This window comes from Arachis hypogaea, chromosome 17 (assembly GCF_003086295.3).
Source record: "Arachis hypogaea cultivar Tifrunner chromosome 17, arahy.Tifrunner.gnm2.J5K5, whole genome shotgun sequence".
In the NCBI taxonomy this organism is placed as follows: domain Eukaryota; kingdom Viridiplantae; phylum Streptophyta; class Magnoliopsida; order Fabales; family Fabaceae; genus Arachis; species Arachis hypogaea.
In genome coordinates this window covers 107,143,717-107,160,756 of record NC_092052.1, presented here as the reverse complement: position 1 = coordinate 107,160,756, position 17,040 = coordinate 107,143,717, and the positions used below count along the sequence as shown (strand labels likewise).

General features: G+C 39.1%; 1 non-coding gene across 1 annotated transcript; it reads left to right on the top strand.

The window, feature by feature from the left end:
* Positions 1-12,112: 12,112 nt before the first annotated feature.
* LOC112768233 (small nucleolar RNA R71) lies at positions 12,113-12,220 on the top strand. Its single transcript, XR_003185669.1, has one exon. It is a non-coding gene; the product is annotated as a small nucleolar RNA R71 (small nucleolar RNA).
* Positions 12,221-17,040: the final 4,820 nt, after the last annotated feature.

The following is a 17,040-nucleotide window of genomic DNA, read 5'->3' as shown; positions in this document are numbered from 1 at the left end:
GATCAGTATACACAATCACTTTTGATCCTACTAAGTATGATCTGAACTTGTCAATGGCGTAAACCACTGCAAGTAATTCTTTTTCCATGGTTGTGTAATTTTTCTAGGCATCATTTAGAACGCGACTAGCGTAATAAATGACGTGCTGAAGCTTGTCATGCCTCTGTCCCAACACTGCACCAATGGCATGATCACTGGCATCACACATTAGCTCAAATGGTAATGTCCAGTCTGGTGCAGAAATAACTGGTGCTGTGACCAGCTTAGCTTTCAGCGTTTCAAACGCCTACAGGCACTCTGTGTCAAACACAAATGGCGTGTCAGCAGCTAGCAGATTGCTTAGAGGTTTTGCGATTTTTGAAAAATCCTTAATAAACCCCCTATAGAATCCTGCATGCCCCAGAAAGCTTCTGATTGCCTTAACATTGGCAGGTGGTGGTAATTTTTTAATTACCTCTATTTTTGCTTGATCCACCTCTATTCCCTTGTTTGAGATTTTATGCCCAAGAACAATCCATTCAGTCACAATGAAGTGACATTTTTCCCAGTTTAAAACTAGGTTGGTCTCTTGGCATCTTTTCAGAACAAGTTTCAGGTGATCAAGACAGGAGCTGAATGAGTCTCCATATACTGAGAAGTCATCCATGAAGACTTCCAGAAATTTTTTCACCATATCAGACAAAATAGAGAGCATGCATCTCTGGAAGGTTGCAAGCGCATTACACAGCCCAAATGACATCCTTCTATAAGCAAACACTCCGGATGGACATGTGAATGCTGTTTTTCTTGATCCTGAGGATCTACTGCAATCTGGTTATAGCCTGAGTAGCCGTCCAAAAAACAGTAATAATCATGACCTGCTAGTCTTTCTAGCATCTGGTCTATGAATGGTAAAGGAAAATGATCCTTTCTGGTGGCTGTATTGAGCCTTCTATAGTCAATACACATGCGCCACCCTGTAACTGTTCTTGTAGGAACCAGTTCATTTTTTTCATTATGAATCACTGTCATGCCTCCCTTTTTTGGGACGACTTGGACAGAGCTCACCCAGGGGCTATCAGAAATAGGATAAATAATCCCAGCCTCTAGTAATTTGGTGACCTCTTTCTGCACCACTTCTTTCATGGCTGGATTTAGCCGTCTCTGTGGTTGAACCACTGGTTTAGCATTATCCTCCAATAAGATTTTGTGCATGCATCTAGCTGGGCTTATGCCCTTAAGGTCACCTATGGACCACCCAAGAGCTGTCTTGTGTGTCCTTAGCACTTGAATAAGTGCTTCCTCTTCCTGTGAATTTAAAGCAGAGCTTATGATCACTGGAAAAGTGTCACCTTCTCCCAGAAATGCATATTTCAAAGATGGTGGTAATGGCTTGAGCTCGGGTTTAGGAGATTTTTCCTCTTCCAGAAGAGATTTCAAAGGCTCTTTCATGTCCTCTGAATCCTCCAAGTTAGGCTGAACATCTTTAAAGATGTTTTCCAACTCTGATTCGAGACTCTCAGCCATGTTGATCTCTTCTACTAAAGAGTCAATAAGATCAACTTTCATGCAGTCTTTTGATGTGTCAGGATGCTGCATGGCTTTGACAGCGTTCAACTTAAACTCATCATCATTGACTCTCAGGGTTATTTCCCCCTGTTGGACATCAATGAGGGATCGTCCAGTTGCTAGAAAGGGTCTTCCTAGAATGAGAGTAGCACTCTTGTGCTCCTCCATTTCCAGCACAACAAAGTCAGTGGGAAAGGCGAATGGCCCAACTCTGACAATCATGTCTTCAATCACGCCTGATGGGTATTTAGTGGAGCCATCAGCAAGTTAGAGACATATCTGGGTTGGTTTAACTTCTTCAGTTAAGCCAAGCTTTATGATAGTGGATGCAGGTATTAGGTTGATGCTTGCCCCAAAATCGCATAAAGCTGTCTTGGTGCATTGACCTTCTAATATGCATGGTATCAGAAAACTCCCAGGATCTTTAAGCTTCTCAGGAAAGCTTTTCAGAATGACTGCACTGCATTCTTCAGTGAGGAGAACTCTTTCTGTTTCTCTCTAATCCTTTTTATGACTCAAGATCTCTTTCATGAACTTGGCATAAGAAGGTATTTGCTCAAGTGCTTCTGCGAATGGAATCTTTATTTCAAGAGTCCTGAGGTAATCTGCAAAGCGAGCAAATTACTTATCATGCTCCTCTTTCCGGAGTTTTTGAGGATAAGGTATCTTGGCTCAACCTTAGTTGCTGCAGGTTTGTTGCCTACAGAAGTGGTTGAAGAAGCCTTTTTAGAGGGGTTGTTATCAGTATTTGTGTGTGTCTGATCCCTCACTGGCAATTGAGTGCCAGGGTTAGAAGCTGGAGTGAAATTGGACGCCAGCTCCTTGTCTGTTCCTGGCATCTGAACGCCAGAGCTGTGCCCATTTTGGGCGTTCAGCGCCAGATCTTGCCCATTTTGGACGTTCAACGCCAGATCCTTGCCTATTTCTGGCATTGAACGCCAGTCCTGCCTTGTTTCTGGCGTTGAACGCCAGTCCTGAGCATGGTCTGGGCGTTCAGCGCCAGCCTTCCACCAAATTTCTAGCGTTTCAATTCCAAAATTACTTTTCCCTGGGCTCTTACTGTCCTCAGGTGAATTTTAGGTGGTTTGCTCATTTCTTAGCTTTTTGCTGCCTTGAGGTGGGGTATTTAATGTTTTCCCACTTCTTAATTGAACTGCTTGGCATTCTTCTGTTATTTGCCTTGACAGCTGCTGCTTTGTTTGCTTAAACTGTTCTTCCATATGTATATTAGTCATTCTTGTCTCTTGTAGTCTATCTTTGAATTCGGCTAACTGCTTTGTTAGAAAGTCCAATTGCTGATTGAATTCTGCAGCTTGTTTTACAGGACTGAGTTCAGCAGTTGCTGTTTTAACCTCTTCTTTCATGGAAGGGTCACTGCTTAGGTACAGATGCTGATTCCTGGCAACTGTATCAATGAGCTCTTGAGCCTCTTCAATTGTCTTTCTCATGTGGATAGATCCACCAGCTGAGTAATCTAGAGACATTTGAGCTCCTTCAGCAAGCCCATAATAGAAGATGTCTAACTGAACCCACTCTGAAAATATTTCAGAAGGGCATTTACGTAGCATCTCTCTGTATCTCTCCCAAGCATCATAAAGAGATTCACTATCTCCTTGTTTAAAGCCTTGGATGTCCAGCCTTAGCTGTGTCATCCGTTTTGGGGGAAAGTATTGATTCAGGAATTTTTCTGTCAGCTGTTTCCATGTCCTTATGCTGGCCTTAGGTTGGTTATTCAACCACCTCTTAGCTTGATCTTTTACAGCAAATGGAAAAGTAATAGTCTGTAGACATCCTGATCTATTTCTTTATCATGTACTGTATCAGCAATCTGTAGAAACTGTGCCAGAAACTCTGTAGGTTCTTCCTGTGGAAGACCGGAATACTGGCAACTTTGCTGCACCATGATAATGAGTTGAGGATTCAACTCAAAGCTACTGACTCCAATGGAGGGTATGCAGATGCTACTCCCATATGAAGCAGTAGAGGGGTTAGAATATGACCCCAGAGTCCTCCTGGACTGTTCATTTCCGCTTAGGTCCATGATGGAGAAAGGGAGATGATGTAAACTAGAGAAAATATTTTTATTTATTTATTTATTTATTTATTTTTTTTGAAAATAAGATAAAGATAAATAAAAATGGGTGAAGATTTTCGAAAAATTGAGGAGAGAGGAAGTGGTTAGGAAATATTATTTTGAAAAAGATATGATTTGGAAAAGATTTTAAGTTTTGAAAAAAAATCTGAATTTTAGAAATAAATTTCGAAAATTTGTTTTAGAAATAGAGAGAAAAGATATTTTTGAATTTAGTGAGGAAAGAGAAAACAATAAAATAGTACAAGATTTAAAATTTTTAGATCTAATGCTCCTAGTTTTCGAAAATTTTGGAGGGAAAACACCAAGGAACACCAAACTTAAAAATTTTAAGATCAAGACACAAGGAAAATTCAAGAACACTTTGAAGACTCACAAGAACACAAGAACATGAAGAACACCAAACTTAAAATTTTTAGAAAACCAGACTAAAATTTTCGAAAAACACAGAAAAATCAACAAGAAAACACCAAACTTAAAGTTTGGCAAAGGATTTGATAGAAAAATTATTTTTGAAAAAGATTTTTAAAAAAGGAGAGTAAGGATTCTAGAATTTTAACACGACAATAATAAGAGACTCTAAACTAAAAAGGAAAATTTTTCCTAATCTAAGCAACAAAATAGACCGTTAGTTGTCCAAACACGAACAATCCCTGGCAACGGCGCCAAAAACTTGGTGCACGAATTGTGAATCACACTTTTCACAACTCGTACCACTAACCAGCAAGTGCACTGGGTCGTCCAAGTAATACCTTACGTGAGTAAGGGTCGAATCCCACGGAGATTGTTGGTTTGAAGCAATCTATGGTTATCTTGCAATTCTTAGTCAGGAAGTCAATTGTATTTATCAGTTGAATTGCGAATAAACAAGAGAGCATGGGTTAAAGGTTACTTGTTATGCAGTAATGGAGAATATGTTGGAGTTTTGGAGATGTTTTGTCTTTGAATCTCTGCTTTCCTCTGTCCTCTGATTCACGCACGCACGTCCTTCTATGGCAAGCTGTGTGTTGGGGCATCACCGTTGTCAATGGTTACATCCCCTCCTCTTGTGAAAATGGTCCAAATGCTCTGTCACAACACGGCTAATCATCTGAGGTTCCCGATCATGCTGGAATAGGATTCACCCTCCTTTTGCGTCTGTCACTACGCCCAGCACTCGCGAGTTTAAAGCTCGTCACAGTCATTCAATCCCTTAATCCTACTCGGAATACCACAGACAAGGTTTAGACTTTCCGGATTCTCATGAATGCCGCCATCAATCTAGCTTATACCACGGAGATTCTGATTAAGGAATCTAAGAGATATTCATTCAATCTGATGTAGAACGGAGGTAATTGTCAGACACACGTTCATTGATTGAGGAAGGTGATGAGTGTCACTGATCATAACCTTCTCCATAGTTAGGCGCGAATGGATATCTTAGATAGGAACACGCATGTTTGAATGGAAAACAAAAATACTTGCATTAATTCATCGAGACACAGCAGAGCTCCTCACCCCCAACAATGGAGTTTAGAGACTCATGCTGTCAAAGAGTACAAATTTTTTATCTAAAATGTCATGAGATACAAAATAAGTCTCTAAAAGTTGTTTAAATACTAAACTAGTAGCCTAGGTTTACAGAAAATGAGTAAACTATAGCAGATGGTATAGAGATCCACTTCTGGGGCCCACTTGGTGTGTGATGGGGCTGAGACTTAAGCATTTCACGTGCATAAGGCCATTTTGGGCGTTCAACGCCAGGTTTGGATCCATTTCTGGTGTTGAACTCCAACTTTTGATCCTTTTCTGGCGCTGGACGCCAGAATTGGGCAGAGAACTGGCGTTGAACGCCAGTTTACGTCATCTATCCTTAAGCAAAGTATGGACTATTTCTGGAAAGCCCTGGATGTCTACTTTCCAACGCAATTGGAAGCACGCCATTTCGAGTTCTGTAGCTCCAGAAAATTCACTTTGAGTGCAGGGAGGTCAAAATCCAACAGCATCAGCAGTCCTTTTTCAGCCTAAATCAGATTTTTGCTCAGCTCCCTTAATTTCAGCCAGAAAAATACTTGAAATTACAGAAAAACACACAACTCATAGTAAAGTCCAGAAATATGAATTTTTCCTAAAAACTAATGAAAATAAACTAAAAACTAACTAAATCATACTAAAAACTATATGAAATTAACCCCAAAAAGCGTATAAAATACCCGCTCATCAATAGTTTAAAAATGTTTCTTCCTCCAACTAGTGTTCTTGAAATCCCAATGTCACTCTTGGTTAAATATTTATAAGAAATGCTTTCATTATAATTTTTTTTTTCTCTTTTTTTTTCATGAAGGATCAATTGTGTCTCTTAATCAGTGCATCAAGGTTTGATGAACACCAAACTTGTCTCTTGTTAAGGGGTAAATGTGAGATGCCAGCAGTAAATCACAATTGATGCCTTCATCACAGAATATGATTTCTTTTCAATTGTAAAGTCTCAGAAAGTAACAACGTATGATCATTGGTGCATGATTTTTAATTTTCATGAAGAGAAAAAAAATTTGATCTTCTGAAAATATCCACCTATGCAGACACCAAACTTAGAAGTCTTAGCATATGTTTCAAAACAGTGCATGCATTCATTAAGTACGTTCATGAAAAGAAAAAAATCATGCTCAGGTGATCATAGCTTATTGAATTTAAAGTGACATAAATCTTAAATCATGGGTTGCCTCCCATGGAGCGCTCTTTTATTGTCACTAGCTTGACACTGGGGCTTTCTTTTATGGTGGTTGATGATTGTAGTGCCTCAACTTGTCTCCCCTGACTGTGATCCTCCTCTTTGTTCTCTGGTGTTCAATTTCAGCATGCTCTAATGAGAGTATATTGCTGACAGTGTAATAGTCATCCGTTTGTTGGCTTGCTCCCAGTTGTTGATAGATCAATTGTACTTTATCACCCTTGGAAAGCCCTTCTGTTGGAATCTTTCTGTTCTTCCAACCCCTTTTTGTTTTGTTTCTGTGTTTCTTCCTTTCTTTTGTTGATCTTTCTTCTTTGGCCGTAGGCTTACTTTGGAGATCTCTCTTCTCAGTGGCCAATACTCCAATATCCTCTTGAACTTCTGCATCATTCTGCACAATTTTTTGCCTTGGGATGTTGCTGTGAATCGCCTTGTTGCTTTCTCCCTTTAACTGTGATTCTTCCTTATCGAGTTCCATATAGTCTTTCTTCTCATCACTAAACTGTGCTTCTGGTAATACTCTCAGAGTGACACTCTTATCATGCATTCTGAGAGTTAATTCTCCTTGCTCTACGTCTATGATAGCCCTAGCAGTGGCCAAGAACGGTCTCCCAAGTATGATGGAGTCACTTTCATCCTCATCTGAATCTAGAACCACAAAGTCTACAGGGTATATGAATTTGTCCACCTTGACTAGAAGGTTTTTAATTACACCCCTGGGGTATACCATTGACTTATCTACCAGCTCTAGAGACATCTGTACCGGTTTAACTTCCCCTATACGCAGCTTTTTCACCAAAGAGGAGGGAATTAAGTTAATACTTGCTCCTAGATCGCACATTGCCTTAGTGATGGTTAATTCCCCAACAGTGCAAGGCAGCAAGAAGCTCCCGGGGTCTTCAAGCTTAGGAGGAAGCCCTTTTTGAATCAAAGCCCTGCATTCCTCAGTAAGCAGTATGGTCTCTTTCTCATCCCAACTTCTTTTCTTGTTGATAAGCTCCTTCAAAAACTTGGCATACAGAGGCATTTGCTCAAGTGCTTTAGCCAAGGGAATGTTGATCTCCAGCTTCTTGAAAGTCTCAAGGAACTTATGAAAATGTTGGTCCTTAGTCTCTTTGCTGAATCTCTGGGGATATGGCAATGGAGGTGTGATGCTCTTTCCCACTTGCTGCTGTCCCTGAATCACTTCTTTTGAACTGTGTGGCTGGTTGTTCTTCTCTTTGAGTTTCTCAGTGCTCTTGTTTGGCATCACAACTTGATCCTTGGCTTCATCTGCCTTTGTTTGCTTTTCATCTTCTATTGGTCTTTTGCTGCTCTCTACTTGCTTCTTTGTAGTGTCATTGTTGCTCATCAATGTTCTCCCACTCCTTAATTGTATCGCCTTGCATTCTTCCTTAGGATTTGGGATTGTGTCACTCGGCAGTGAGCTTGAAGGTCTCTCAATAGAAATCTTCTTGGAGATTTGCCCAATCTGCCTCTCTAGGCTCTTCATGGAGGCTTCATGGTTCTTTGTGGTCATTTCTTGGTTCTTCATCATCTTTTCCATGAGCATCTCCAGATTAGTAATCCTCTGAGAGTCTTGTAAAATTGCTTGGTTATGGGGTGCTGATGGTTGATGGTAAGTGCTTTGGTTGGTAGGTTGGTTATTGGATGGATAATGGTTAGAGTTGGGGTAGTTGTTTTGGGGTTTTCTGTAGGGATTTTGGTTAGTCTGCTGTTGGTTGTGGTTTTGGTTGTTTCTTGAGGTGTTCGAGTTTGAGTTCTTCTGCCATGGTTGTTAGTTTTGGTTGTGGTTATCCCCCCATCCGAGGTTTGGGTAGTTCTTCCAGGATGGATTATAGGTATCACCATACACCTCATTTGAACCTTGGTTGTGCATATACTGCACTTGCTCTTGTTGTTGTTCCTCTTGGTTCTCCTCATTATGCCCCCAAGGAGTGGTTGGTTGGCTTGTGGCACTCACTGATGCTACTTGTAGGCCATCAATTCTTTTGGCCATTTGCTCAAATTGTTGCTAAATCTGTTGCTGCATCATTTTGTTTTGAGCTAAGATTGAGTCCACTCCTTCTAGCTCCATTACTCCTCTCCTTTGTGATGGTTGGTGTTGCCTTTGATGCGCAAAGAAATACTGATTATTAGCCACCATGTCAATAAGATTTTGAGCTTCTTCTGCAGTTTTCATCAGTTGCAATGATCCTCCAGCTGAGTGATCAAGTGCCTCTTGAGCCTTTAGAGTGAGTCCTTCATAGAAGTTCTATAGCTTGTCCCACTCAGTGAACATTTCTGGTGGACATTTCCTCAGCAGAGCCTTATATCTCTCCCATGCCTCATACAGATTTTCAGCATCCAATTGCGTGAATGTCTGCACCTCAGTCTTCAACCTGATGATCTTTTGAGGGGGGTAAAACTTGGCAAGAAACTTGCTCACCAAATCATCCCAAGTGTTAATGCTTTCCTTCGGAAATGTTTCTAGCCATTGAGTGGCCTTGTCCCTGAGAGAGAATGGAAATAACAACAGCTTGTATATGTCAGGGTGCACTCCATTGCTTTTAACTATGTCACAAATTCTCAAGAAAGTGGATAAATGTTGGTTTGGATCCTCCAATGGTCCTCCTCCAAACGAGCAGTTGTTTTGGAACAATATGATGAGTTGTGGCTTCAGTTCAAAGTTATTTTCATTGACATTAGGGGTGAGAATGCTGCTTCCACAATGTCTAGCATTTGCAAAAGTATAGGAGGCCAATACTCTTCTCTGTTGCGGGTTATTGTTAACCCCTCCTCCTGGATTAGATGGATCTCCTTCCATCTCGTGATATTCTTCCTCAGATTCTTCCTCTCCAACAATATTTTTCCCTCTTTCAGCTCTTCTTAACCTTCTAAGAGTTCTCTGGTCAGTTTCAGATAAAACAGGAGTGGCTCTCCCTGTACCTGACATACAAACAAAACAAAAGAAACACCACCAGTAACACTTCAATCTATTGCTAGAATGAAGTTTTAGTTAGCTTAAGCAAAATTTCAAACAGTTAGTGTGTCAGTCAAAAATTAAAGAAACAGAAAAGAAAAAGTGCTTGATCTAGATCTCCACTTCACTTAATCATTGTCAATCTATTTCAATCCCCAGCAACGGCGCCAAAAACTTGATGTGTATTTTCGGAAAACGAATTCCAAACACATAAATCTCACCGGCAAGTGCACCGGGTCGCATCAAGTAATAATAACTCACGTGAGTGAGGTCGATCCCATAGGGATTGAAGGATTGAGCAATTTTAGTTTAGTGGTTGATTTAGTCAAGCGAATCAAGTATTGGTTAGGTGATTTGTGATTGCAGAAACTAAATTGCTTGAAATGTAAAGGGAGAGGGGTAGTTTGCAGAAAATTAAAGAGCAAAGAAAGTAAATAAGCTGAATCTTAAAGAACAAGTAATGTAAATTGCAGAAACTTAGATTGCAAGAAATGTAAATGGCTGAATCTTAAAGTACAAGAAATGTAAATTACTTGAATTATAAAGGGAATTGGGAAGTGGGTTTGCAGAATTTAAACAAGGAAAAGTAAATTGCACTAAACTGAAAAGTAGAAGAAGAATTGAATTGAACCGGATCTAAAACGGAAATGTAAATGAACTTGAAAAACATTAAACAGAGAATCTAAAATGAAAACTCTAGATCTCAGGACCCAAGAGACTAGATAACCGAGTCTAGATCTCAATGCCTTCCTAGATCCAAATGTAGAATTCAATTGCAAGAAATAAAGAAAAGTAAATTGCAGAATGAATAGAAGAAGAGGCAATGAGCAGAAATTGAAATTCAATTATGCAGAAAGTTAAACAAGATCCCAAGGTGAGATTGAAACAGAAGTTCTTCAATTCTTCACCCAAGATCCAAAGCAAGAAAAGTAAAGAGTGCTAAGCAAGAACAAGGAAGAAGAGAGATCAATTCTCCTTTCCAATCCTCTAGAATTCTAAAGCAACAATTCAAAAATGTAAAGGTGAGCTCTCTACTGTAAGTCTGTAAAAATTCTCCAAGGAAGCTCCCTGAAAACTTAAATCCTAAGCTATTTATACACTTTCTTCAAATGGTCTTCAAGCCTTGAATTGGGTCTTTGCTCTTGATGGAATTGGGTTGATAAAAGCCTCTGTTGATTGCTCTTGGAGTTGGAGAGAAACCCATTGTGAACCGGGCCATGAATCGTAAAAGCTTGAGTCAAAGTTTGAGGCAAACTTTGGCTCAAGCTTTTCATATCAGCTGCCCCCTTTTGCTGCTACCAACGTTTGGGCTAAAGTTTGAGGTCAAACTTTGAGCCAAATGTTGGGCCTTCTTGTATGCCTTGTGGCACCAACGTTTGCCAAAAAGTTTGAGGCAAACGTTGGCGCAAACTTTTGCTCTCCTGGGTGTGTTGATGGTGGTGCCAACATTTGCCAAAAAGCTTGAGGCAAACGTTGGCGCAAGCTTTTTCTCCCCTGGGTATGTTGGTGTGGCGCCAATGTTTGCCAAAAAGCTTGAGGCAAATGTTGGCGCAAGCTTTTCTCCTCCAGGGTGTTGGTGTGTGGCGCCAACGTTTGCCAAAAAGCTTGAGGCAAACGTTGGCGCAAGCTTTTGCTCCATCCAATGTGAATTCACTCTTCCAAAAGCTTGAGCTAAAGTTTGAGGCAAGCTTTTGCTCAAGCTTTTTGTTCTCTCTTGCTCCTTGCCCTTTCTTCTTTCTTCAACCTTCTTCAAAGCTCTTTTCACCTATCATCAATCAACCAAACACATCAAAGCTATGCTCAAAATCATGAGATTGTTATTCTTTCATAGTATATGACAATTATAGCACAAAATCTCATGAAATTGCATTAATTCTTCCATGGTTGATTGAATCAAAGGAAACATGAAATTCTACTCAATTGGCTTACTTATGGCTCAAGAAAGTGCATAAAATCAATTGAAAACAAAAGAAAAAGACTAGTGAAACTAGGCTAAGATGACTTGTCATCACTCCTCCTCTCTTGTGGATTCGGCCATGATGGTCAATTCAATGGCCTTGCACTCTCCTTTTGGATTTTCTTCTGTATTGCTTGGGAGAGCACTAGGAGGGGTTTCAGTGATCTTCTTACTCAGCTGGCCCACTTGTGCCTCCAAATTTCTAATGGATGACCTTGTTTCATTCATGAAACTCAGAGTGGCCTTAGATAGATCAGAGACTAAGTTTGCTAAATTAGAGGTATTTTGTTCAGAGTTCTCTGTCTGTTGCTGAGTGGATGATGGAAAAGGCTTGCTATTGCTAAACCTGTTTCTTCCACCATTATTAAAGCCTTATTGAGGCTTTTGTTGATCCTTCCATGAGAGATTTGGGTGATTTCTCCATGAGGGATTATAAGTGTTTCCATAGGGTTCACCCATGTAATTCACCTCTGCTATTGCAGGGTTTTCAGAATCATAAGCGTCTTCTTCAGAAGATGCCTCTTGAGTACTGTTGGATGCAGCTTGCATTCCATTCAGACTCTGAGAAATCATATTGACTTGCTGAGTCAATATTTTATTCTGAGCCAATATAGCATTCAGAGTATCAATTTCAAGAACTCCCTTCTTCTGAGGCGTTCCATTACTCACAGGATTCCTCTCAGAAGTGTACATGAACTGGTTATTTGCAACCATGTCAATGAGTTCTTGAGCTTCTGCAGGCATTTTCTTTAGGTGAATGGATCCACCTGCAGAATGGTCCAGTGACATCTTTGATAACTCAGACAGACCATCATAGAATATATTCAGAATGGTCCATTTTGAAAGCATGTCAGAAGGACACTTTTGGGTCAGTTGCTTGTATCTCTCCCAAGCTTCATAGAGGGATTCACCTTCTTTCTGTCTGAAGGTTTGAACATTCACTCTAAGCTTACTCAGCTTTTGAGGGGGAAAGAACTTGGCTAAGAAAGCCTTGACCAGCTTATCCCAAAAGTTTAGGCTATCCTTAGGTTGAGAGTCCAACCACACTCTAGCTCTGTCTCTTACAGCAAACGGGAAAAGCATAAGCCTGTAGACCTCGGGATCAACCCCATTGGTCTTAACAGTATCACAGATCTGCAAGAATTCAGTCAAGAACTGAAAAGGATCTTCAGATGGAAGTCCATGAAACTTGCAGTTCTGCTGCATCAGAGAAACTAATTGAGGTTTCAGCTCAAAATTGTTTGCTCCAATGGCAGGAATGGAGATGCTTCTTCCATGTAAATTGGAATTAGGTGCAGTAAAGTCACCAAGCATCCTCCTTGCATTATTATTATTTTCGACTGCCATCTCCTCTTTCTGTTCAAAAATTTCTGTAAGGTTGTCTTTGGATTGTTATAATTTAGCTTCTCTTAGTTTCCTCTTCAGAGTCCTTTCAGGTTTAGGGTCTGCTTCAACAAGAATATTCTTGTCCTTACTCCTGCTCATATGAAAAAGAAGGGAACAGAAAATAATAATAAGGATCCTCTTTGCCTCAGTAGAGAGAGGTTCCTTTGTGTGAGTAGAAGAAGAAAGGGAATAAGAGTGAAGAAGAATGGATAATCCAAACACAAGGGTGAGGATAGGAGCAGAGATATGAGGTGAGGAGAAGTGTTAGTAGATGAATAAATAAATAGAAGGAGATGAGGGAGAGAAAATTTCGAAAATTAATTTTTGAAAAGTTGATGATTTTCAAAAATTAAAGGAGAATTAAAATTAAAATTTAAACAATTAATTAACTAAAAAGAATTTTTTTTTTGAAAAAGAGGGAGATATTTTCGAAAATTAGAGAGGGATAGTTAGTTAGGTAGTTTTGAAAGAGATAAGAAACAAACAAAAAGTTAATTAGTTAGTTGAAACAAATTTTGAAAATCAATTTTTAAAAGATAAGAAAATAAGAAGTTAGAAAAGATATTTGAAAAAGATAAGATAAAAAGATATTTTTGAAAAGATATGATTGAAATTAGTTTTGAAAAAGATTTGATTTTAAAATCACAATTAATGACTTGATTCACAAGAAATCACAAGATATGATTCTAGAACTTAAAGTTTGAATCTTTCTTAACAAGTAAGTAACAAACTTGAAATTTTTGAACAAAAACATTAATTGTTGATGATATTTTCGAAAATATGATATAATAAGAAAAAGATTTTGAAAATATTTTGAAAAAGATTTTTGAAATTTTCGAAAATAAATAAAAAATGGAAAAGATATGATTTTGAAAAAGATTTTGAAAAAGATAAGATTTTTAAATTGAAAATTTGATTTGACTCATAAGAAACAACTAAATTTTAAAAAGTTTTGAAAAAGTCAACTCAATTTTCGAAAATTTATGAGTGAAAAAGGGAAAGATATTTTTTTGATTTTTGAATTTTTAATGAAGAAAGAGAAAAACATGAAAAAGACTTAATGCATGAGAATTTTTAGATCAAAACAATGAATGCATGCAAGAACACTATGAATGTCAAGATGAACACCAAGAACACTTTGAAGATCAAGATGAACATCAAGACTTATTTTTGAAAATTTTTAATGAAAGAGAAACATGCAAGACACCAAACTTAGAGATTTTCAATAATTAGACACTTAACAAGTTAAAAATGCATATGAAAAACAAGAAAAGACACAAAACAAGAAGATATGAAGATCAAACAAGAAGACTTACCAAGAACAACTTGAAGATCATGAAGAACACTATGAATGCATGAATTTTCGAAAATTTTTTGAAAAATAAAAATATGCAATTGACACCAAACTTAAAAATTGACTCAAGACTCAAACAAACAACATAAAATATTTTTTTTATTTTTTTATTTTTTGAAAACCTATAGGGAAAAAGAAGCAATGAATTCACAATCCTCAATCAAGATTCCAGGAATCATACCAGGTTAGTCTAAAGCTTGATGGCCAGCCAAACTTCAGCATACCATTTTGAAACTTTAGAATTCATTCTCAAAAATTTTAAAATAATTTTTGAAAACAAAGGGGAAATTTTTTTTTTGAAAGATTTTTGAAGAAAATTATTTTTTTTTGAAAATAAAATGAAAAAGAAAATTACCTAATCTGAGCAACAAAATGAACCGTCAATTGTCCAAACTCGAACAATCCCCGGCAACGGCGCCAAAAACTTGGTGCACGAAATTGTGATCCCTGGTAATGGCTCCAAAAACTTGGTGCTCTAATCTTAATTCATAATTTGTCACAACTTCGATACAACTAACCAGCAAGTGCACTGGGTCGTCCAAGTAATAAAACCTTACATGAGTAAGGGTCGATCCCACGGAGATTGTCGGTATGAAGCAAGCTATGGTCATCTTGTAAATCTCAGTCAGGCGGATATCAAATGGTTATGGAGTTTTTGAATAATAATAATAAATAAATAGAAAATAAAGATAGAACTACTTATGTAAATTATTAGTGAGAATTTCAGATAAGCGTATAGAGATGCTTTCGTTCCTCTGAACTTCTGCTTTCCTGCTATCTTCATCCAATCATTCCTACTCCTATCCATGGCAAGCTTTATATAGGGCATCACCGTTGTCAATGGCTACATCCCATCCTCTAAGTGAAAAAGGTCCAAATGCTCTGTCACAGCATGGCTAATCATCTGTCGGTTCTCGATCATACTGGAATAGAATCCATTGATCCTTTTGCGTCTGTCACTACGCCCAGCACTCGCGAGTTTGAAGCTCGTCACAGCCATCCCTTCCCAGATCCTACTCGGAATACCACATACAAGGTTTAGACTTTTCGGATCTCAGGAATGGCCATCCATGGGTTCTAACTTATACCACGAAGACACTAATAACTCGGACTCGGTCCCCTGTATTAGATATCCAAGAGATACCCATTCAATCTAAGGTAGAACGGAAGTGGTTGTCAGGCACGCGTTCATAAGTTGAGAATGATGATGACTGTCACGATCATCACATCCACCATATTGAAGTGCGAATGGATATCTTAGAAGTGGAATAAGTTGAATTGAATATAAAACAGTAGTACTTTACATTAAATCATGAGGAACAGCAGAGCTCCACACCTTAATCTATGGAGTGTAGAAACTCTACCGTTGAAAAATACATAAGTGATAAAGGTTCAGGCATGGCCGAATGGCCAGCCCCCATGATCTAAGAACTAGACGTCCTAGGATGTCAAATACAATAGTAAAAAGTCCTATTTATACTAAACTAGTTACTAGGGTTTACAGAAGTAAGTAATTGATGCATAAATCCACTTCCGGGGCTCACTTGGTGTGTGCTTGGGATGAGCTTGAAGTTTACACGTGTAGAGGCTTCTTTTGGAGTTGAACGCCAAGTGGTAACGTGTTTTTGGCGTTCCACTCTGGTTCGTGACGTGTTTCTGGCGTTTAACTCCAGACTACAGCATAGAACTGGCGTTCAAAACCCTTTTGCATCGTCTAAACTCGGGCAAAGTATGAACTATTATATATTGCTGGAAAGTCCTGGATGTCTACTTTTCAACGCCGTTGAGAGCGCGCCATTTGGAGTTCTGTAGCTCCAGAAAATCCACTTTGAGTGCAGGGAGGTCAGAATCCAACAGCATCAGCAGTCCTTCTTCAACCTCTGAATTTGATTTTTGCTCAAGTCCCTCAATTTCAGCCAGAAAATACCTGAAATCACAGAAAAACACAAACTCATAGTAAAGTCCAGAAATGTGAATTTAACATAAAAACTAATAAAAACATCCCTAAAAGTAACTAGATCCTACTAAAAACATACTAAAAACAATGCCAAAATGCGTATAAATTATCCGCTCATCAATTATCCCACTTGAATATGGTTTGCTTGAGACGGATAGCCAACTTAGGGAACTTTGTAGGATGAAGCGTAAGAGAAAAAGGTTTTGTGGTTGGCATTGCAAATCAAGGCTCATTATGGTTGATGCATCAAACATGAAATATAAAGGTTGGAGTAGTGCTCAAATAGATGGGTCTAGGAGGATTGTTGGCCACTTTATTGATAATTCACCTTACTTGCCACCCGGATGGATTAATGATGATCAACTTCAAGACGTGTGTGAAAATAAAGTGTGGGATCCCGGATTACAAGAAGAGGATCAACTTTGGGAGCCCCAAGCTTGTGAAGAACTCCATCAAGATTTGGCTAACACATGATAATTCTTGGGGCACCATGGAGAACCAAGTATTGGTGGGAGTTCTAAGAAGAATTAAAGCACAAGCCACCTCGAGAGGAGCTCCCCATAATTCCAACTTAAGGACAATAAACAAAAGTGCTAGGTGGGAGACACCCCACCATGGTAATATCTTTTCATTTTCTCTTTTGTAAATATTGGTAGAATTAGTTTAATTTCATGTTTAGATTAGTTAGTTGAGTTTATTTGGTAGTCTAGTGTGTTAAATAAGGTTTTAAGGTGTTCTGGTAGCTGTTTGGAGGTTTGGAATGCTTGGATTGGTGCAAAAACATAGAAAAAATTTTGAAAAACAGGGCACTAATCCACGCGTACGCGTGCCCAAAGAATTTTTGACCATCCACGCGCACGCGTGATTCACGCGTACGCGTGGATACCAGATTTTCACCTCCCAGCCAAGGACCTGAGAGTTGCGCGAACATCGCGCGAGCACTGTGCAAAATGCGCACACCAACCCACGCGTAAGCGTGAAGGACGCGCGCGCGTCCTCTCTCTGGTTTGCCATGCACGCGTACGCGTGACCGACACGTACGCGTCGCGTCCATTGCACCATCATCCACGCGTA